Source organism: Macrobrachium rosenbergii, chromosome 51 (assembly GCF_040412425.1).
Source record: "Macrobrachium rosenbergii isolate ZJJX-2024 chromosome 51, ASM4041242v1, whole genome shotgun sequence".
Classification (NCBI taxonomy): Eukaryota; Metazoa; Arthropoda; class Malacostraca; order Decapoda; family Palaemonidae; genus Macrobrachium; species Macrobrachium rosenbergii.
This window is the reverse complement of record NC_089791.1, coordinates 30810192-30833814: the sequence shown is the minus strand read 5'-3', so window position 1 is coordinate 30833814 and position 23623 is coordinate 30810192. Positions and strand designations below refer to the sequence as shown.

At 36.0% G+C, this 23623-nt stretch overlaps 2 long non-coding RNA genes across 2 annotated transcripts; one reads left to right on the top strand and one right to left on the bottom strand.

Moving 5' to 3' along the window:
• The first annotated feature begins 1288 nt into the window (after positions 1-1288).
• On the top strand, positions 1289-9540 carry LOC136833264 (uncharacterized). The gene is made up of 3 exons (XR_010851396.1): positions 1289-1422; positions 4822-4903; positions 7267-9540. It is a non-coding gene; the product is annotated as an uncharacterized lncRNA (long non-coding RNA).
• Positions 9541-15078: 5538 nt separating this feature from the next.
• Positions 15079-20999, bottom strand: LOC136833265 (uncharacterized). The gene is made up of 2 exons (XR_010851397.1): positions 20595-20999; positions 15079-16699 (listed from the first exon to the last, which is right to left on the bottom strand). It is a non-coding gene; the product is annotated as an uncharacterized lncRNA (long non-coding RNA).
• Between the last annotated feature and the right edge of the window lie 2624 nt (positions 21000-23623).

Genomic DNA, 23623 nt, shown 5'->3' with positions numbered 1-23623 from the left:
ATAGTCTCTATATATACAGAACTAGCCGACTGCCACTCGGATTTAAGAAATCCCCTATAGCATAGGAAGAAAATGTGTTCATTACTTAAGATACTTATTTCTAAGTCGTTCAGGGGTATGTGCGTATGTGTCTGTACCCAAATGTCTTCGTAGAAATCACATTTCTTTATTTTCAAGTCGATGATTTTATTGTATATCTTTCTTTAAAGCGATTATGAATGTCAGACCATGTCTAATGATGATGATGGTACTTTTCCCTCTGACTCGGTTGTGGTTCCTCAGAAATGACAGATAATCTGGCTGACTTCATTTCTAAATTGTCATTTCTCCAAAGGATGTCATTTCCAGCTTGTCTCCTTGGAAAGAAAATTTCAGGCAACATAGGATGTATTTGGAGAATTGCTTATATACATGACTGAAGGTCTGACAGTTATCTCAACTTGATCTTTACCGAGTGACCCATTTAGCAAGAAGTTGGAGAATGCTTCTTGTCAACTCGAGTGATTTCACGAACACGTGTGGAAAGTGGAGAAGAAAACCTTCTTCTTCTTCTTCTTCTTCTTCTTCTTCTTCTTCTTCTTCTTCTTCTTCTTCTTTCTTCTTCTTCTTCTTCTTCTTAGATTAATTCTGCGCCTCTTCACTGATTCGTACTTTGAGAATGGGAGGCAATCCCCCTCTCTCTCTCTCTCTCTCTCTCTCTCTCTCTCTCTCTCTCTCTCTCTCTCTCTCTCCGTGCATAAAAGACTACGCAGATAGGAGTAAAGAAGCAGGCTTAGTACGAAAAGGGGAAAGGAGAAATCAGTTTGACGAAAATAAAACAAGTGTCTAAAAACATTATTATTATTATTATTATTATTATTATTATTATTATTATTATTATTATTATTATTATTATTATTATTATTATCTGGCAAATTACTGATTCCTGTAAAATTGACATCATCATCATCGGGCACCGAAGGCATTAAACCTTATCATTAGCAGCATATTATTTATTAGGAATTGGAATGTATTACAGAATTAGATAGACAATTAAAAGCTATTTGGAAAATGCTGTGTTTCCTTATCCACCCAAAGTAATACCAAGTGAACCGAAGTCAAGAAAAACATAATTTACGTATTGAGGTTGATTACTTCTATTGGCTAACATCCATTTACCTGTTTGGTGGTTTTACCAGTCGATAGATGGCAGTCATGTGAGAACTTTTTACTAGTCAATAGATGGCGCTGCGAGAGTTGTTGTGAGTCCTGTTACCTGCTCTCTTATCCTTGCCTGTGATTATGAGTTTAAGACTCCATGGCAAGACTGGTCCTGGGCTTTTCCACTGTGGTTTTCAGGTCTCAAAATGGCGCCTGTTATTGAAGTCAATGGAAGACTAGTTTTTGTTTACAAGTTTTGGTGTTTCTTAAATTTTATGCGAGGTGAGTTGAAACGCTGTGTGATGTTTGAAATTAAACTGGATGGAAGTAGAAGTGAGAGCTTGTTCTCTGTAATGTTTTGTGATTGAAAGAATAAAGTACAGTTTAAGATTAATGGAAATAGGGGCCACAGAGATACGGTTGTAATTGACAATGGCCTCCTGAAGGTAATGGGAGCCTTGGCGGACTATGTAAGGCAAATGTATCAGTCAAGACATTCTTGACCAGTGTTGTACACCGACAAATACAAATAAAAAATATTTGGTGGCTAAGTTTAATCTTTTAATGTACTCGTGTTAGTGCTCGTGGAACATTTAAACTAAGAACCAAATTTAAGAATTTTAATTCTTAAAGAAGTGACTTTTAAGTATAATGACTTTTAATTGAATTGGTTAATGAATATTATAAGAACTTGACCTATTTGGATTTAGTGGGCTGTATGGGTAATTCCTCTATACTTAGTATGTTGCTCTACCTGCAATACGAAGTGAATTAAAATTTATTTTGGTACAGTGGTCTAAGTTATGCCGAAGTGTTTTTTCTTTAATATGAAGTGCCAGATCTTTACTTTAAAGTGTCAGATCCACAATATAAACAGTCAGATCTTTAGCATAGTGTCAGATCATCTGTATAGCGTGTCAGGTCTTCAATATAAGATGTCAGAGCTTAAATACAAGGTGTCAGTGCTTAAGTGCCTAAATACAAGGTGTCAGTGCCTAAATACAAGGTGTCAGTGCCTAAATACAAGGTGTCAGTGCCTAAATACAAGGTGTCAGTGCCTAAATACAAGGTGCCAGAGCTTTAATACAGGGTGCCAGAGCTTTAATACAGGGTGCCAGAGCTTTAATACAGGGTGTCAGGTCTTCAGTGTGAAGTGTCAGGTCTTCAGTGTAAAGTGTCAGGTCTTCAATACAAAGTGTCACATTAAGTTAAGAACGATCACCGTGTTTAAATGGGTAGCCATCAGAGCAAGCAGGGTAGGCAATTAGCATTTAGTACTGGAATTATCCACGTCAAAAATTTAATGAATAGCTAACTCATCCTTGAAAAGTGTTGAACTTTCTAGAGCAATTATACCAACTTCTTAAGATAATCGGAGTTTTCTCTCATTCGGGTAACTAACTTTAGCAATTCAGGGAAAGAGCCGCTTGGAGAAATTGTTTAATAATTATTTTGGACTGAACAATATAGAAAAGGGGTGTGTTTACGATGCAGCAGAGTGAGGTAACTTGGGAAATTTGCTGAAATAGTGTGGGAAATTTACCGTCTTTAGTGTATATTTAAGTAGACAAGTTCTGTGGGACATTTAGTACCAGCCCTTATGGGAAATATCGCAGCAACGTAAACAATGGACGGTAAATTTATCACATTTTTCGGTCAGTTTAACGAAAGAGAGGATTCATTATTTTTTCGGTGAATTTAACAAAAGACGGTAAATTTATTAGATGTTTTCGGTGATTTTTTTAAGGTATCTGTACGGCATAAAAAACATTATTAAACAATATCTCCGTGCGGAGCTCTTTCTTAGAATTAACTATTACCACAAATACAAAATTTTGTATAGTACGTTGTTATGGTTGTTTTAAATAATGATTATAGAAAAGTTAAAAAAGGTGGAAACCGAAAATTGAAGCCTTATTCGAGAGTACCACAAGGTGGTTTTTTTCTCACTAATAACCTACCGAACTATTACGTACTTCACTATAAAATCATGAGTTATGTATAATTGTTATGCAAGATAAGGGGGCAACACAAGGGATTGTAATTAGGAAAAACCTTGTGGTTGGATAAGCAGAATGAAATATATTAATGGTAGGTAAACATTACACGTTAATAGCTTCAACAGAAACCCTTACCTACGTATAATGGTTAAACCTCAGTGAGATTAAGCACTGAACTGACACTTTAAAAGTTTTAACCATTCAAAGAATGGCGAAGATTGCGTTAAACTTGCTCATAACTACAAGCTAACTCAACTCCTGAAGTTTCAAGGTTTATACTAGCAAAGTTAATGAAAGGGGAACCAAGGAGTTGTCCATCTTGACGTAATCTCGAGTGCCAGAGACCATAATAAACTAGCAAATTGGAAAATCTCTTCAACTCTCTATATAATTAAGTGGTGTTACGACCTGACTTTTCATTAACTATTTTGTTAATGGTCTGAGTTAAGTTTTATATAAATATAACTCGGGGTTTAGATGAAAGTACACAAAGAAGGCGGATAGTCGCATTACCGATGCAGAAACGGACCAAAATTAAATAAATCATTGCATCGAAGAAGAATGATTGACTATCCCCTCACTAAAGTGGGATTAATTCGGGTAGCTGAATGAATGAATACACTGATCCACCAAAATATAAAGACTAGAAAGTAATAAATAGAATATTAAGAGATAACTCAACCGTCAGACATACGCGTAAACGGTGGTCTTAGGTATATATACGCTCTTCTAATTCTCTAGCCTTCTCCCATCCCTCTACCGCGACCTCCCAGCATTCTCCTACCTGACTTCAGCGCCCAGCCTTTCCTTGAAATTTAATTTGCCTGGAAGCTGAGACATAGCCCGTAAATTATATCGTAATCGACGGATATTAATCTTAATTCGTACCTGTATGAAGGAATTGGTTGGGAATCCCACTATTATTGCGACTGTATACCTGCGTTGGATGTGTAATTGTCTAGGGATCTTAAATCATTAGTTTGCTATGTTTATGACCCCCTTACAATGTTTGTGATTACGTAAATTCCTAAAGCATTTTACGATAAAATAACACATGATTTATCTTTATCTTTAAAAATAAATCTTGGTGTACACTTGACGAAATGGTGAATAACGCTTGCATAGGAAACGCAAAAGTTAACTGGACTTAGTGTTTTAAATCATAACGTTTACAATGCCTGGTGAACGCAGAATTGTCCTAGTATGATCAAACGTCACATTTAAAAGAGATATGAGCTCTGAGCTAAACTAGACTTAGCCAAATAAGATCTTGGTGTACTTTTTACTTTTGTAGTGCTTCAAAAAGCTCGTTGTTAAAAATCAGTGTCCAACTATAAAGTGAAATTCAGGGTTCGTTACTTTATAGCATTATGTCTATTCAACTTTTAAGTTTGCTTTGTTCTTGATCTAGTAAAAATTTCTGTAATTACTGAGTACTAAGTGTAAATGTCAGTGTAGTTCAGGGCTATCGGTTAGCCTTTCTTGGGTAGTTTGAAATCCCCCCCCCCTCACAACCTTAAGTGCCTAGGAATAATGTATAGAAGGCTTTCGTCCTTAATTTAGGTCCCTTGACTCTTTAAGCTTTTAAGCCTTTCAAAATAAGGAAAAGTAGGCAGCTAAAACTCAAATATTGTTTTCTCTGCTTTGGTACTTTTGGCTAATCAATTGTCATTCTTTTCAGGTCTGAAACGTTTCTGGAACAGTTTTGCCGAAAGATCACTGTCAGATTCCGTAAATATTCTGGCATAAAGGATATTCCAAAAGTGAGTTTGTTTTATCTTTAGGGCACCAGTTTGAGAAAAATATTGATTCTTCTGGAGGCACTTGTAAGGCCACAGAACCCAAGTTAACATTAGTAAATGAGGTCATGTTGGTAGCTTTTGAGGTCAGGATGTAAGTTGTAACATACAGCGACCGTTGGTGGCACTTGAGGTCAACAGAAACCTAGTTAACATTAGTAAACGAGGTCATGGTGGTTGCGTTTGAGGTCAGGATGTAGTTTGCCACATACAGCGACAGCTTGCAGTATTTGAAGTGACAGCAGAACTCAGACAAATTTTAACTACCCAACCCTTACTGGTAAAGTCACTGGAGAAACATTTAGTCAATGCTTTGTAGTTTGTGGACAGTTACAAGCGTACTATTTGGAAAACCTACGAACTCTTCATACGCTCGTGGTTTTTAAAGCTTGTACAAAAATTGCGTTGTATCTAGGGTTTTGGTTAAGCAAGAGCCTTTGCTGCAAAAAGGGGCAGCTTTTGATCAGATAATTTGATTTCGTTGAAATATGTCGTCTTGGTATTGAAAAGCTTTGCTGGGCCGGACACCCGGTCTGCCACAGTTTCTCCCGTAAGGAATTCGTCACAAAATTGGTGGAATGTTGAATATTTTTAATCTTGTCCCAACGAACGAGTCTTGTTAGTGCAAAAAATGACTGCGGTTTCTCCTTCCTTTTTGCTTCAGTGATCGAGATTACTAAGGAAGGCATAAAGGAGACTGACTTTAGATTCTGTCTAGAAGAATATTTGGAGGGGGATCTGTAGGCCTATGTTCCAATTGATATAAGATCAGCACTAGGGCAGTGGCTGAGTAATACATTAATAATTTTTAACCTTAATCTGTATATGGTCACGTGGTTTTTATCAAAGGAATGTATAGAGATCTTTATAAAAAAAAAATTCACTTGGGAAATAGCATCATTTATAGAATTAGTTCATGGAGACAGTTGGTTTGGCTAAAGTTACAACTCGATTGTACATTAAAATTGTCAAGTATTTCTTGCCCTTCATCTGTTTTCAAAATTCATTTCCGCATGACTTGTCAAGCCTAGAATTTTGAGTGATGGTTTGATTCCAGTCTTTATAACAAACTGCCTTACTTGTCAAGTTAAGACAGATAATTTTGAGATATAAAGCTGTTCCTGCTACATTTAGCAATTCAGCTTTTTTCCCGACTAAACGAGGGATAAAAATCACTATAAAACGGTAGAGTTGTATTAAAGTTTTTCATCGGATTTCCTCTCACAATTTCATATTTGGGTACTGTCACAGTTGTAGGGCAGGCAACTACGTGCATTGCATTTTGCTTTCTTTGGGACCCCATGTAGCTTGATGCTGAAGGGCCCTCAGTTTTGATCCTCACTTATTTAACAGGCATCTCTTCATCTCCTCATAGCTTTCAGCTCAAATTAAGTCTGCAGTCATTGATTTAATAGCTTTTATTGTATGAATTTCATTCACAGACGCACATCATTCTGTTTGGTAGTGTAGAACTTGCGATTATTATGTTGGTTACCAGACATTAGGGTGTTGTTATGAGGGCTTTTTATGTCGAGACATGCGTATGAAAGTGTGATTTAAAATCTTGTTAAATGTAATAACTTGGCCACTTTCGCAATATTGTAAACTTTGTCTATTCGTGTGTGTATTATACATGGCAGTCTAAAGTTTCACACTGACCGCAATTTAATAGTTATATCCACCTAAATTTTCTTTAGACATGTACAGAAAATATTTGTGGCCACGTATTTTGTAGGCGCAAAGAAGGCATCGAGTCTTGTCATTAAATGCTAGGAAAGAAGCCCAAGAAACCCCCAATTATCTTTCTTACCTTCTATAAACAAACGTTTAGAGCTCATGAAACATAACACAGTATTATGGTGTATTAGGTACAGATTTTGACTACTCACTGTGGTAGCTTTGTTGCATTTATTACAATGAAAATATTTAGGAAAAAAACTGGCCCTTTTTAGACTATTTAATGGGTTCTACGGGCAACTAGGAGCAAATTTTCAATTTTCAATGCACAGATTTAAAATAATACTAACGACTTATATTAGGTCTAAAGAACAAGTGAAGACAGAATTCGACTTATTTTATTCATTAATGAAGTTAGCAGAGTGAAGGGTTAGACAGTGGTGAAAATTTAGTTCGAGAAACGCTGTAAATCTAATTACTGTCGTTGGAAAATTATTTGATAAGAGCATAAAAGAACCTTTAATTGAACCACAAAAACAATTGCTACGCAATTCAGCATCGTCTTAGGCCTATGTCAAAATGAATCCATGTCATGTTTGCCAGTTATATTGCTAAATTACTTTGAATCTACAGTTGAAGTTCTCTTCCAGATTGTGTGTGAAAACTGGAAAGAAGAAATAAGTGCCACCATCCCAGGGGACTGCTGATTTCATAGGCTTACGCTTGATGCCACTGCGTCTTCCTAGTACCGCAATCCATGAAGGGTCATGGATATTTCAAAAGTAACTTCCTGGACAAGAGCAATGTTCCTTTTCTCACTGAAGGTAACTAGCATGGTAGTAGACAAATGTTTGGTCCCTGGAAGCACTTTACCACTGGCTATTACCAGGTGGCTGGAATTCACTGGTAACAGGTAGCTAAAACCATAACTTAATCAGCTGGTTGATGACTGTTGTTGAATTTTCTATGCTTACTGATATTTATTTTACTTGGCTGAACCTGCTTTCGCAAAGGTCTGTGAAAAATATCAGTCAGGGAGCTCTTGAACTGGGGGGGACTGAGAAATTCTCAGTTTAGCTCATAACTTAGGAGTTAATTTTTTTCCGATTTTCACTGGGTCATGACACACACGAGCTGTCACTGTGGTGGGTGAAAGGTTGGGGAAACTTTGGTGTCTCTGTTGAGGATAATGTGGGGTTTTATCTTTGAAGCAGTTTGGTTTGTTCCTAACGGCAGCTTACTGAGTGGGGTACCGAGAAGACACCATCGTCACTTCGTGTGTGTGTGGAGCGTTCATTTATTCGTAGTAGCTTTGATATAGGTCTACAGCCTGCGAGCTGTAAGTTCTTGTTGCTGGCTTACTTTGGTTTCCCTGGAAGATGGGAAGTAGTCGAATGTTTTTGGCCCCAAATGTCGCTTCGCTGACCTCGAATTTTGTATCTGCCAGTGTTAGACTGTGCTTGCTCCTTGTTGTAAGATGTGAGGCTGAGCTCTCTTAACTGAAATATGAATGTTGGAATTGAATGTTCGCCACTGTATTTGTGATGGTTGAAAATGCTGTTTACCGTTAACTTGTTTTACGACCTGTATCTACTCTAGGGTATTTATTGTAGTTTCCCCATGGTTTTATTTTTGCTGACCTGGCTTGAATTTCGCATTTGAAGTCAAGATTGTTGAGGCTTGACAAGTACAAGTTTGCATGTTGGATTTTTCATTGCTAGCTGGAGCGTTCTTCAAATGATTACAAAACTGCATGCCAGAGATGATCCTATATAGGTCACCTATACTACATACTCTTAAACTGTTGTTTTGCCAGCAGTAGTAGGTTTACAAGGCATACAATGCTCTCTCTCAGCTTAGTGGACTTAGTTGTGGGTTTAGATTAGGTTATGAGTTTAACTAAGAACTGTCCTTAATTGTGTTTAAGAGTATCTTTGATACTGTTATTATGAACATCGTTGAGTGATTTCGGCTTAGTGCAATGACTATTATTTAGCAAGAACATTCCAATAAGACTGTTCATTATCTCCGAAAATGAGGTTTTAGCTACATGTTTCCAGTGAACTGCAGTCATTTGTTATTTGCCACTGGCTAAGTGCTTCTAGTTACCAAACTGTTGCCTACAATCATGCTAGTTATTTTCATTGAGAAAATGCTCAAAATTGGTCCGAAGCTCAACCCCTAGAATCCTCTGAGTGTATGGCAGCTTTCCAGCGTGTCTGAAGGCGTAAAAAAAAAAAGGCTGCATAGCTGGCGTAAGAAACTTGTCTTCATGTCAACCCTTACCAGTGGTCTTCAAGACAACAACATGTCAACCCTTACTAGAGATCTTCAAGAGAACGAACTTCGTGTCAAGCCTTAACTAGAGGTCTTCAAGAGAACGAACTTCGTGTCAACCCTTACTAAAAGTCTTCCAGAGAATTTCATGTCAAACCTTACTAGAGGTCTTCCAGAGAACTTCATGTCAACCCTTACTAGAGGTCTGCGCGAGAAATTCATGTCAACCCTTACTTGCGGTTTTCAAGAGAACTTCATGTCAACCTTTACTAGAGGTCTTCAAGAACTCTTCTGTCAACCCTTACTAGCGTCTTCGAGAACTTCATGTCAACCCTTACTGGAGTTAAGAGAACTTCATCAACCCTTACTAGAGGTTTTCAAGAGAACATTAATGTCGACCCTTACTAGGGGTCTTCAAGAGAACTTCATGACTAGAGGTCAAGAAAATTTGTCAAACCTTACTGTACAGAAAACTTAGTCAACCCCTACTAGAGGTCTTCCAGAGAACATGTCAAACCTTACTAGATGTCAAGAGAACTTCATGCCAACATTTATTACAGGTTTTAAAGAGAACTTGATATGCCAACGTTTACTAGAGGTCTTTAAGAGCACTCAATCCTTTTATTAATAAAAGAAAGTATCAGATAGCACACTGCATTTTATTTATACTTTACAAAATTTGCAACACAGGGCAGCCAAGGTGTGATCACTGTACAAAAGTAGTATGCCACTTCTCAAAAACATTGTTTAGTGGGTAAACGAGGCTTCTTGTATTTCCAGTGCTGGATTAAGTCGAATTTGTCTTTTAAATACCCAGAGATACAAATTAAAAGTGGTATTTTACTTGGTAAAGGGATAAAAAGAAAAACTGTTGCCATATGAATATGTGCACAACACAACTGACTTCCATTGTCAAGAACTTGAGCCCAAGCCAAACTTAAACTTGGGTACATCTACACACTTCAAAGAAAAACATAAGGGTCCTCTTGAACAGAAAATACAGGGAAATTATATACAGTAAGGTCTTCACATCTTTGCTATTATTTTGTACTGCTATACAGGGATTAATGACACCTTAGATCTGTTACCAACTGCTCAAAAGTGAATTTCTTTAATCACTGTATACTTCTTGTATCAATCTCGTGAATTGGAAAATAGAAGGCTGTAGCTAGGTGAATACAAGTAATCTAAATGATGTTTTTTTCATTTCCAAAAAAATGCATTCACAATTATCTGGTAAATACCATTTTTCTTTCAAACATCATTTAAAGGTACTTGCTTTCATCTATCTACAGCCTTCCATTTTACCCCTTCCCAAGACAAAATACTAAAACTAAACAGTAATTAGAGAATTCCTGTCACTTCCATGCAATTAACAATTCTCACTACAATGTTGTAAAACCTAGTACAGTAGTACATAACACAGAAAAGATGTGAAGACCTTGCTAAATAGATACAATTTCCCTGTATTTGTTCTAGAATATGCATGCTTATCTTTGAAATGTGCACATGTACCTAGTTTTAAGTTTGATCTGGGCTCAAATATCTGACAAAGCAATTCAGTTCTGTTGTGCAGGCATTCAGAGAGCAACAGCTTTACATTTCATCTCTAAGCAAGTAAAATACCACCAGAAAACTGTAAACCCCATAGTTACAAGCCAAACTAGACATAACCCAGCAAAACAGAGTACAACAATGTTTTTGAGAAAGTGAGTGGCATCTACATAAGGGATACCACTTTCGTACAGTGACCGTAAGTTTCACTTACAGAAACCTCTCTCAACCTGTGCACATGAAACCTTCAACACTTAGCAACATGGTTGCATTTTATCTCTACCCTAGTTAAATACCAGAACATTACAGTAATTATCACAGAAATTCAGGACATTACAGTAATTATCACAGAAATCCAGGACAATGTCCTAACTCCCTAATACATAAGAGACAAGTGCTTTGGTTAACAACACAGGGGCCTAATGGAACTCGCTCACCACTTGCTAATGTACAAGGACCAAAAATTCTTGAGTATGAAAATGCTCATATGTTAAGATTTAAAATTGTCTTTTAGACTACCAAACCTTTTTAAGCTTAGAACTTAACAATATTAAAATGAACACTTTTAGGTCACTGGAAAATACATAAGTCGTTTTTAACTCATTGAAGCACAGGAACTTATTGAAGCAGGACAAAAATATTTCACAAACTGCTTATTTCACAAGACTATCTTTAACATCAAGCTTTCACAGTACCAAAAACGATAACAACTGAACGAGAACTTTAGTAACAAAACAATAACAATTAAACGAGCTGTCTTAACATACATATGAAGCTGGGAACATTAAAACCCATGCTGCTCACAATTTGATTCACAATGAGAAAGAGAGGGAAGCTATATTACAAAAAGATAAATTCCAGCTGACACCACTCTGTATAGAACAATGTCTTTTAGGACTAAATTTTTAGTGAGACAGCAATCGATTTTTCTACTATGATGGGCAGAAGTGGTTCAGTATTTTAAATGTTTAAAAGTACCATGCCAATTCATGTACTATACAAACAGCAGCAATGAGTTAGCAATTTGCATGTGTTGATACTGTACATTGAAATTTAACATCTCAGTATATGACATACTAAGTGCAGGAATCTAAATGTCTTTTGGCTAGACCTGGAGAGTTAGCTGGGTAAAATTTAGGAAGAAACCTACACCGGAGACTGTAGCAATTAGGTACTGTAATACAATTAAGGATAAGGACAGTGAAGAAAGAGGTTACACAGTTATAAATGCATTTTACGAAACAATATCAGCTGTGGAAATGGGAAACCTTATACAACACCTTTTTCAAAAAGCAGCTTGGAAATTTAGAAAATAAACTGAAGACAACTTTGTACATAATTAAACTGTAGTTACAATCGTTTTTATAGTGGGTGGTGCAGACAACACCTGGCAATTTAAGATCAACATACGCAAGTCTTTACGTCTCATACTTGAAAAATGGTGGGCAAGTCAGAGAGAGAGATTATTCTGACACTTCCTTATATTAGGTATGAAAAAATATGACATTTAAATATATTATCAATAAAAATCTATTAATCTTTCCTTATGAGCAATTTCACACCAACATTCAGGACCACCTTTTTACAGTACTAAAGTGTGTTTTTGGCAATTCATAACATCTTTAATAACTGAAAGGAAGTTCATTCATAGTAATTACACTGTCTTAACAGTTCAAGCATTAAAATCTCAAGGTATTACTTTTACAGATGTTTCACAGAACCCAGCTGTGTTAAGGGAAGTACATGAGCAGTCTCTTCAAGCTCTGACTGAAGAAAAGCAAAGAGGAGGTAGGTGGCAAAAACTAAGATCATATATAAAATATGAACAAGGAGAGAAAGCTAAATTGAGAAATAATGTAACAGCTGTGGCAATAAGTCTGAAAATTAATACGGAATGGAATATACAGAAATTTGGCCAAAGGCCAAGCGCTGGAACCTATGAGGTCATTCAGAGTTGAATGGGAAACAGTAGAAAGGTTTGAAAAGGTGAAACAGGAGGAAAATTTCACAGTTGGACTATGAAACAATTGTTAGGAGAGGATGGAAAGCTGGAAGAGAATATGAAGGGAGATAATGTACAAGGAATGAAAGGGATTGCAGCTAGGGGATGAAGGGACGCTGTAAAGAACCTCAAGTAATGCCTACAGTGCTCCGCATGAGGTGCACTGATGGCACTATCCCCTGAGGGGGAAAAATTAATAGGGAACAAACCATGTTCATATGACAGAGGGACCACTACTCAAAAGAACGACATTAGTATACTAACAACAAACAGAACAATAGAATACATGATAGCACAAGGAAAAGATGGACCCAGAAGTCAAAGGATTAAGAAAACAACAAAAAAGAAATTGGGATGCAGAGAAATCATTGGCATGACGTGAAAATACTAAAGAATGTGAAGGAACAAAGACCAAGAGAAACCGAGGACTACACAGCAACGTGAAAAGGGAGGCCCATTGATACTATATGGATATTCCCTGGTCAAGAGAGTAATTGTGCTAATGCTCTGGGGTGGTGGTGGTGCAGCAGTGAACTTGATACTATGTCTACTGAAAGCTGCTGTCAATTTTAAGTAGCCATAGTCCCCAGTCAAATTCTACAATGCCAGGGGATGTCACAAAACAAATTTTACACACAAATTTGATATTTTGTCTATGCTCTCCAAAAAACAGTAAAACCTTATACATTCACAAAAACAAATTGAAGTACTTGACACTATTGCACTTACTACAAAAGATAATTTTCCAACAGAATATTAGCCAAAAACACACTGTACCCTTTTTATTAGCAAGGGATGGTACAGAGATACAGTACACACAACTTATTACATAAATTATATGCATTTAAATATTCTGAAGCTGACTGGCAAGGGATTTGAGATCTTTTTCAACATCCAACAACACTGTTGAGTAATAACATGAAAATCTGAAAAAAAATAATTGAATTTAAGCACAGTATCATCACTGTAAAGCACATGGATTTAATAAATTGATATCAAGGGCATTCTTTCATTTCAAAAAAGAAAATAGTAAACTAAATCTTTAGAATAAATGCAGTTCTCACTCAAAAGGGTTAAGATGATAGTGGTATTGTATGAATGACGGTGGATGTGTTGTTGCTTGTGATAATGGTGAATATAGTGGTGTTGTTAAAAGAACAAGTGCTGACTGTGATGCTTGTAATTCAGCATTGGTAAAAGATGTTTCTGTTGACTGACTTCTTATTTTTCATGAATATGGTTTTTTAATGAAATATTTTGCTTGAGCAATAAAGAAAAGGGAGTAAAGAAAAGGGAGTACGTAATGCAGTAAAGTTGAGGCCATTTGAGAAATTTACCATCTAATGTTTATGTTTTTGTGTTCATCCCCAAGGGGCTGGTACTAACCACAGCAACCTGCTGAGCTTTTCTGTAGAATTACCTGCAGGTCAACACTAACATGTAATGTATAAATTTCACTCTATAGTAAACTTCACTAACATGTAATGTCTAAACTTCCCTCTGTAGCAAACAATTTTTGGAAATCAATCGGTAAGTCAAATGGTAAGAACCTTTATCATTTTCAATTCATCCGTTTACCAAATTTTTAAAGAACTGCAAAATACTACAATACTGTAATGACAAACCCACTGAACCAACCAAATGAGAGTCAAGTATTCTGACTCAGTAGCTTGCTTAATAATAATACAGTACTGTATTCATTAAACAGCATTCATAAAATACCTAAAATGAGTATGACTAATTTCAAGACTTTTTTTTTTCAGCTTACCACTGATTTACAAGGATGGGTTTTAGTCACCGTAAAAAAAATTAAAAAAAAAATCCATGACATAAATTGATACATCTGATTTAGCCATAGCAGCTACAGCTTTCACAGCTTTATCAGCACCTTCATTTCCATCAATGCCTACACGAACAAGCATCCAACATACAGTATTTCAGCATATTCGTGACTTAATATTATTTGTAGAATTTAATCTGTTGAACAATGGCATTCTCAGAACTATTAGGAAGGTCTTTCAAGTCTTTTTAAATTTACCGATAATAAATTTATGTGGTGGCACATTCTAACAACTTTAACTGCGGACTACATTTCAGACAGTCCTGCTGAGAAAAACAAAAGTATTACGTAAAGAGAATGGTTTCCTTCAATTATTGCATCTAATCCTACACTGATGGCATTTAGAGCTATCAGTATAAATGATGTCAGACTGTATCTCATCTGAAGTAGTGCTGAGATGCTGAATGTGGTGGCACGGGTGCCAGCTGCAATGTTGGTGATGCCTAAGGTAGTTTGTTTGATGATGTTGGAAACAGCGACGTAATTCGTGTTGGCTGCAATGTTAGTGATGTTGCAAGTAGTTTTGTCACTTTACTATGGCAATGATGACAGGTGTGGAATTTTAATTTCTTGGAATGGAATACAAATTTTGACCAAAGGCCAAGCACTGGGACCTATGAGGTAATTCAGAGCTAAAAGGGGAAATTGGGAGTAGAAAGGTTTGAAAGGTGCAACAGGAGGAAAAATTCGCAATTGCACTGAAACAACTGATACAAGAAGGGGGAAGAAAATGATAAGAAAGAGAAATGAACGGGGGTACAGTAAAAGGAACAAAAGTGGTTGCAGCTGGGGGCCGAAGGAACGCTGTAAAGATTAATTTCTTGCATCCACTCTACTTACACAAAGTATTCAGTATATCTTTAGACGTGCATCCTAACCTGACAGTAGGCTATTCAGTGTCTCTGAAGCAGTGTAAAGCCCAAGCCTCTCCATAAAGAGAGTGACTACAGGTTCTACTTTGAGGGTAGATTATTCGAAATCATGAAAATTACGGAATAAAGCCAAACACAGGGGCACTTTTAGCCATTCAGCACTCAAGACAGTGAAAAGAGTAAAGTGGAGTTGAGAGTTCCTTAAATTTACAACTTCTTTTAGATATGAATATAACCCAGATGTCTAATAAATGTACTTTGTACAAAGCTGGCATTATTCTGACACAATCTGTAGTCTACTTAGACTAAATTACTCCATTTTATACAGAAATTTCGAACTACACTATGCAATCAAGTAAAAAAAATTATACCAATTATGAATCTATAATACTGCATATTTGATACTGTACTGTAAATTCCCAAGCATAAAACTAGAATTGTACTAAAATTTTAAGCAACCACTATATTATCTGTATAGACAACTGCCATGAATATATATATATATATATAAAATAAGTTTCAGGCCCTCCATATGACATTTTCTGATCTCCTTATGGGTTGAAAAGACCCAGTTAAGAAGCAAATTAATATTATTGTTGTTGACTGTCATTTCCAAAGCAGAAATTCAGACAAAACTAGTGACACTAAAGTTTATCTGTTTGAATGATATTGTGGCTAGTGCATCCACCATATTACAGTATACCATTAATATTCTTTTTACCTGTCTTTCTTATCCAAAAGTTCATCTTCGACACTCACAGGGCTGAATAAGTGGCTTTGTTCATGAATAAAATCCCTTATTCTAATTACAACAAGTGTTTCTTAGGAACTTGATTTTCAAATGATCTTATCTGACAAAAAATTTAGAATTTTACGAGCAAATGTGTTTTACATTTACGTTCTGAATCTGTCCCAAAAGGTAAATCAAAAAGTAGTCTGCAAGTGGCCCCAAACATGTTTTTATGCATTACTTTCAGCCTTCTACTTAACATGTGTCCCCCTTCCCTCTTCTTACTTGGCTTTACAATTTCTTAAAACTTATGTTAATTTAATTATGTCTCCTTTATCAACGTAACCTTCCAGACAGCCATATGAGTTTACAAGTTAGGGGTCTTGATAAAACTGATGGACTTTTAATTGCGATAAACCACACATCCACAGAAACAAAAGCTGACAAAACAATAATGAATTTTAAAAATTTTTTTGTATAAATCTTCACAGAGGTCTAAACTCAACCCTCTGCTCTTTATACTAACATTAGCACCTGTGCTGTGTCAAAAACTCATTACTGTATGGAAGTACAGAACGTATCTCCAATTTCCATAAATTGTGAAGCAAGGCTGAGGCACACAAGGGTTAAAAACACCACATCTGGTAATGGAGGGCACAGTGGACGGAAGAGGACTGGTGTGAAGATCTACATGATGATACAAAGCATTCTCTTGAATTCTCTCCAAGTACTGCATACCAAAGGTCAACAAAACTGAGTGATGAAGAGAGGTCTGACTTGGGCAGCGATGGGTCACATGATATGTTACCTGTAACAAATAAGAAATATCATTAGTTAAGGTGTCACTTTGGTTTACAGCCCTTGCAAGGTGAAGGATGGTGCATTAATTTTAAGATTTTTTTGTATTAAAATATTCCCCAATCCCAGGTAAAACTACTATTTTTCAAATGTCTATAACTGGAAAGAGATGTGAAAGTTAAAAAATAAATAATGAAACACTATACATAAAGACACATGAAATTTACAAAATAAATCACGAAACACTGTAAATAAAAACACATGAAATTTAAAAAATATATCAAGAAACATTCCATCATTTATAACAACATTCGAGAAACAAGTAAGGATATGAAGATGATAGCAACTGACACTTTCCAAGTGAGGTCACAGCTCAAACTTGGATGCATCAACAACCTTAACACTGCCTGATACTACTTGTGTGACACAGTTATACCACAAGAAATGTGGATGCTACCGCTGTGACAAAGTACTTCTAGAGGCAAAGAAGTTCTCTACCAAAACAGAATAGATGGACATACTAGATATCTTCTATCAATAATCTACATCATAATCAACACTGTACACTTACTGCCCCTATATGTCAATAGTATTCAATCATCCCCATCATTAACACTTTTCTGCCAGGTTTCCCAAATGTGATAAGATGTTTCTCCCAGATTTTCTAAGCCTTCCACATCAACTAATTCCCAACTCATTGTTCATCACCAGCTTGCTCCTTACCCAGTCTCCTCACATGCCTAAACCACCTCTGTCTTTGATTCTATTTTCCAACCTCTCATAAGCTATTAATATCGGACATAGCAAGAATGATTAACTGTCACATGTTTAAAAGAAACATTAGGTAAAAAGGTAACAAGGAAATAAAAGCTTTTATCCAGCTTACTGTGTTTCCAAGTCATCATCTCAATGCCTGACATTTGAGAACCAGTACCACGCATAAACTTCATTACCAATTCTTTACATGACTAAAAACCACCAGTTCATATAACAGTTAGCCAAACCATTCTTTAAGTCTGGCCCATCTAATAAATTTTGTCCAAACTCTACCACAGCAGCAGTCAAAAAAGACACACCATGGCAAACAGCAAGGATACAGTGTTTCTAATGTACACTGAGATGAGTAACCTTTGAGCATAATACCACAGGTTTCACAGCAAACTTCGCACACCAATAAAGTTTTGCACCACACAGCTTTGTCCAATATAAGCTATAAAATATTTGTTCCATATCAGCTATAGCTATATTTGTTCAATATAAGCTACAGAGAAAACAGGCCAGGTAGGTTTGACCAGAACCACTGCTATGAGTACCAATTCAAAATGATTCTGCCTGCAACCACAAGTCAATGTAACCCTACTGCAGTACGCTTAACAATAACGACTTACTCAGAATGAAATTCTAACATAAAACTTGCACTGATCTTGTCAACTATATCTAGGATTACCAGCAAAGTAACAGCACATTCTGCTATGACTAGGACTACAGCAAGAGGATATTTATAACGCCTGTCCACGCTCAAACAGCCATAAAGACGACCCCAATGATGTGAGGAATGCAGTCACTGAATATTCTGATCTTTAACTGAATATGCTATTAACAGACTTCAACCATGAGACCTGGTGCAACAAAAAAGTTCAATAACAGAAATATGATTTTGGCATGCATAAAGCTTTGGCTAACAAATAATTTATCCAATTCACCACTCATGAAAAATCTTCTTGCATATGACCCAAAATTAATTATTTTGGTTAGGCTACTGGCATTAACAGGCAGTTTGTTTGGTTAATATCAAATATTTCAAAAAGTTAATTATGCTTGAATGTGCTTGTACAACTACTGCACACTGATCTATGCAGGACCTATTTCACAATCAAGATGATTTCAGTGTGGGACTAATTCGATAAACATCAGTGCTGCCTACATCAGTTTTGAAATATACCAAATTTATTTTTGGATGTTCGACATTTACAGTACCGGTATTGGATAATTTTCAAATCAGGGTTACAGTATGTACATATATGAAAAAATTGACACTTGTCATCATATCAGCTTCTCTTTATCCTCCATACAAGCCCTCAATTTTAAATACAGTACTGACACTCTATGCTTTTAGACATTTCAAGAACTTAGTCTTGAAAAGTCAAAAAGAACAGTTATCAATATTAAGCACATTTTGGGTGAAAGATTAATCCTGCTATATTCTGTCAGTAATAGGTGTCACAAAATTAGATATTATACTACTTAATGTCTAGAAACAGTCTGGTAATACTGAAGATTTAATTATAACTAAGACAAGATGCACAGTATCTGCTGGTAAGGTGTTCTGAGTAAGCAAATTTAAACTTTCATAATTTTTGTGTTCTCCATCAGGTGGAAATAGTGTACAGCATCAGCTGTTTATGACTTGTCAAGACTAATTCTTAATAACTCCAAAAAAAAAGTCAATACAGTCAATATATCTCATGCAAAAATAAAGGAGGGTCATCTATCAAACAGCAGCAATTATATCACATATGAATGTATTGTAGGCATTTCAGAGTTCTGTCTGAGTCACATGGAACACCATTATCTTGCCTGTCAACAGACCTCTTGGTTTTGACAATGCATTTTTGATTGTTTCAATGAAGCCCTGTGAAAATTAATGCAACCTGACTCGTATGTTCAGCTAGGCTACATACTTTCAAAAGGTTTTCCTAGCAGCAATAATGAGCACGGAGCATTGTACATGAATAGTTGTTACCGACAGCACAGCCTTGGTGAATGGGATATTCCATCTTTCTATGTCACACCTCATGAGCAACAAAGTGTTGAGACACTTAGGCCATCGTTGTCCTATGCCCAAAAGATTTTACTTACAACAGAATACTGGAAAACTGGTACATCTGGTATAAAAAAAAAAAAAAACAGCCACTTCATGTCTCAAGTTCAATTTTCAACAATGTGCCTACTTCTAGGCGGTCCTGGTCGTTTCAGCCGTAAGTCATTCAGGCCATAACATCCAAAACAACGTAAGACGTTATATTTATGTGATTTACCGTCATTTTATTTTTATGTTTTACGTACATTCCCTAGGGGCTGGTATTAAACACAGAGACCACTTTGCATGTAAACGTGCTTGTGGCCCAAATGACTTACAGCCGAAACGACTCGACCTCCTTCTAGGAAAGCCTAGAAATCATTACAACATGACCTAGGCTACACAAATATAATTCTGGACTTTCCACCAAAGTCCTGCTTAAGTAGCTTATGCTGGGTTACTCTTCACAACTATGGACACCACTCTCACCATTATAAACTAAACAGGCCTAGGCCACAGATTAACTAACCCTAACAGGCTAGCATACGACACATAAGGGTTGCTGCCGAAGCCATCAAAGCATACTTCATAAATGGTTAAAAAGGCCTACCCATTTAAGAAGGGCATATGTTAAGTTTACGGCAGCGTGGGCCGATAGGTTTAAGATTGACCTCTTTTTTGGCCATAGCCTAATATTCTACATGCCAAAAAATGTTGCTATTCAATGCAACCTTCAATGCACAACCTGGACGTAACATTGCAGGAAAAAATATATAAATTTAATTCTCCAGGAGGAGCCTTCTGCAACGTAGGCCTACGCTACAACAATTAACTTTGGTGGGCCTACCAGCTTTTGAGCCTAATATAAACCTACTAGTGACTTACTAGGGACCGTGAAATCATATTTTGGTTCCTAAACACCATTTTGACTTTGCTTGATTAGTAGACAATATTAAGTTTTGAAAAGTAAATAAGAAAAAAGCAATTCTTTAAATTTACTTTTCTTATTCTACATTTACAATTGTGGAAAATAATACACTATAATACTTCTGCCTGAACATTTTAAATGTAAATAAACTGTAAATATTTACGTGGAATAACTTACGTTTGCAATATTTCATAGATACTGAGAATTTAACAGCGGCCAAAACACCAATTCATTGACGTACTTGACAGGTAAGAAGAGTTCCAATAATATCTTACCAATTAATTTAACTATTTTTTTTTTTTTTTGTTATTTAGCATTTATGTCATTTCATTTTAGATATGGAATAAGACAAAGAGAGCGAGAGTGTTAACAAAAGTTATCGTAATTTATCAAGAGATATAAGTCGAATACATTTACCAAACTTAAGCTTCCTTATTTTAGCCTGAACCGAAGATGAAGATGTGCTTCAGAAAAGAAAAAACTTAGAGAGCAAACTTTCCTCTAAATCGGAAATGCCATATTTGATAAAGTCAAAGAGTAAGTGCGTTGGAACAGGTTGTAATGAAAATAAAAGTAGCAGTAATTCAGGTGTTGTCAAACTAGTTGTAGAATTAGCAGTACTAAAAAAAATAATCTGCACGCACAAAGAAAGAAAGAGAGAGTGTCTCTCTCTCTCTCTCTCTCTCTCTCTCTCTCTCTCTCTCTCTCTCTCTCTCTCTCTCTCTCTCTCAGCTCTCACACAAACACACACACACACACGTAAGCACGCACGCACGCGCACACACATGAATACCTTCATAAAAAATAAAAATAGTGCATTGGTGAGGTAATTCTAACAAAACCTGGATGAAACTATTGATAGTCGCAAGAAAGCAGGACTTCAACATCTCCAGAGAAAAATTTTGCAAAGAAAGACTATTATTAAATTTGCATTTGACTTGTGTTGTTCAGAGTGTTAGAATCAATGGGAAATGAAACCGATTTGTCCTCGAAATAAAGAGAAGACTAGTGTTACAAGCCACTAGACGACCTTGAACGCACTCTGAACCTCGTCTGATTTCCCTACAGGCCTAGGCTTCTTGACTTTGCAATTATTATATAAAAAAAACACATACTGCATGTAAATTAGCATTCATGATATTGGTAAAAATGATCAAGGTGGTACAAAAAATGCTTCTTAAGAGTTTCACGACTGAATAAAACACTTCCTACAATGAAGGATTCATCTTGCACAAAGATTTGGGATAACTTTTTCTGTATCTTATTTTGTAAGGCGCATCCGAAGAGTATGCTTGGTATTTCAATAAAAATCGTAATCTAAATAACCATCAAATAGGCAAATGCACAATAAAGCTTACCTTTGCGAGACAGGACTAGTTTGAATTCCAGTAACTCAAGCCTTGTGTAGGCCTCGGGTGAATATATAGCCTACACTCTTAGATTGACATCCTAGAACAACGCTAAGTCAACCACACAGGTTCTGTCACTTTCTTCGTCTGATTTCTGAGCCATTTTCAGTCAAATTGCTATCACTTGGTCACTACATTACTATAGATTTAAGTTACTGATCAGCGGAGAGTCTCACGCGAAAATGAGGTGGTGGAAAATTTTCAACTCTTCAGTAAACCATCGATCATTTTTCTTTCCTTCCAGCCATTCATGAGTGCCAGACGTACGACATCTTATAAAGGTAAACCTCAAATGCACAAGAGCAATTAAAGCTTAGCACTGATGATTCTGTTTGCTATGTTTACTGTATTTTCTGATTGTTTAAATTTTTCCTTTGACATATTAATATATGCTGTTAAGTCGTTAATTTACAACTGTGGTGACACTCTAAAGTTTTAGGCCCACATTCGGTACGATTTCATTCAACCTTAAGCCCTCCTGCCCTAGCTTTGAATAAGACCAAGTTACAGTGCTGAGGAGTTTACTAACTTACTTAAATGTACCATGAAGTCAAGAAACATTATATTCTTTCCAACAAAGTGCAGTTGAGAAACAATCAACTATATTTCCTGCACCAATTCTTTTGGGTGATGCCACACGGGTTCACAAATACGCAATTAAAAAGTTTAACACATATAATTAATATTTAAAGGACACAACAATCATCCAAGTTACATTAAGAAGCAAGAAAACATTAACATATTACTGCAAAAAATTGACAAAACGTTACGTTACTTCGATAGAGGAAAACATAAATGGCAAAAAGGATTTCAGAATATTCTTATGAAGAAATTACTGCAATCACGACGACAGTTCACGAGGTGATGGGGCTGGATTTTACGAGAACTTCTTCTCTAACTTGCCTTTCTGGAGTTTGCTGCGAAACAGGCAGAGCTTCATGTTCTCACCCTGGAAGAAAACTCGGGAGGTATATTGGATAGCACAGTTGTCACATCTACAAAACTACAGGGTTACGTAACAAACCATCAACTAAAACACAAACATTAAGTTGTTTAATCGTAACCCAACATACAAAAAAAAAGGGTTTCTCCAGAAGGCAAGCTTAAACTACTGGCATGTGCCCTTACAACGAGAAAATAACATAACAGGAAGAAGTTTGACAACACTGCAATCAGACGTCATTTAATTTTATAGAGATGGATAAAATTTGAAAAGGTGTTTTACTACTTTAGATATTAATGTACTAATTTATACAAACTCATTGCTATAGTTAATATAATGAAAAACTTCTTCTGTGGAGCAAAACAATCACATCAACGTATTTTTTTCATAGAAACTGGGAAATACATCAAAATAAGTATTCAAGAAAACTAGGAAATTTTATTCAAGGGGAATAAATGGCAATTTTTGACAACAACGAATTCGTTTGATAACAGCTGTAAAGGTCAGATGGACTGTTTCATTCTCAAATAATTATTCTGAATATTGAAAAATTACCGTGAAAACTAACCCCCATGTCTATTTACGTGGTCCTTGACAATGGCTATATTGAAAAAAAATTGGTGCTATATACTTTGGTTACCCATAAATATATTAACGTTTTCTTCTCATTCATAGAAAATGAATCTGTAATTATGGTGAACTATGTTAAATTACGCAATTGCCTAAATAAATTCAAGTATTAATTATATCCTTATAAATTGTGAAAATTAGCCCAAATCAATAAATAAATAAATAAATTTTTACGTCTCTATTGAGCAGATTAAAATTACAAAGTGCACCCATATGATATGAAA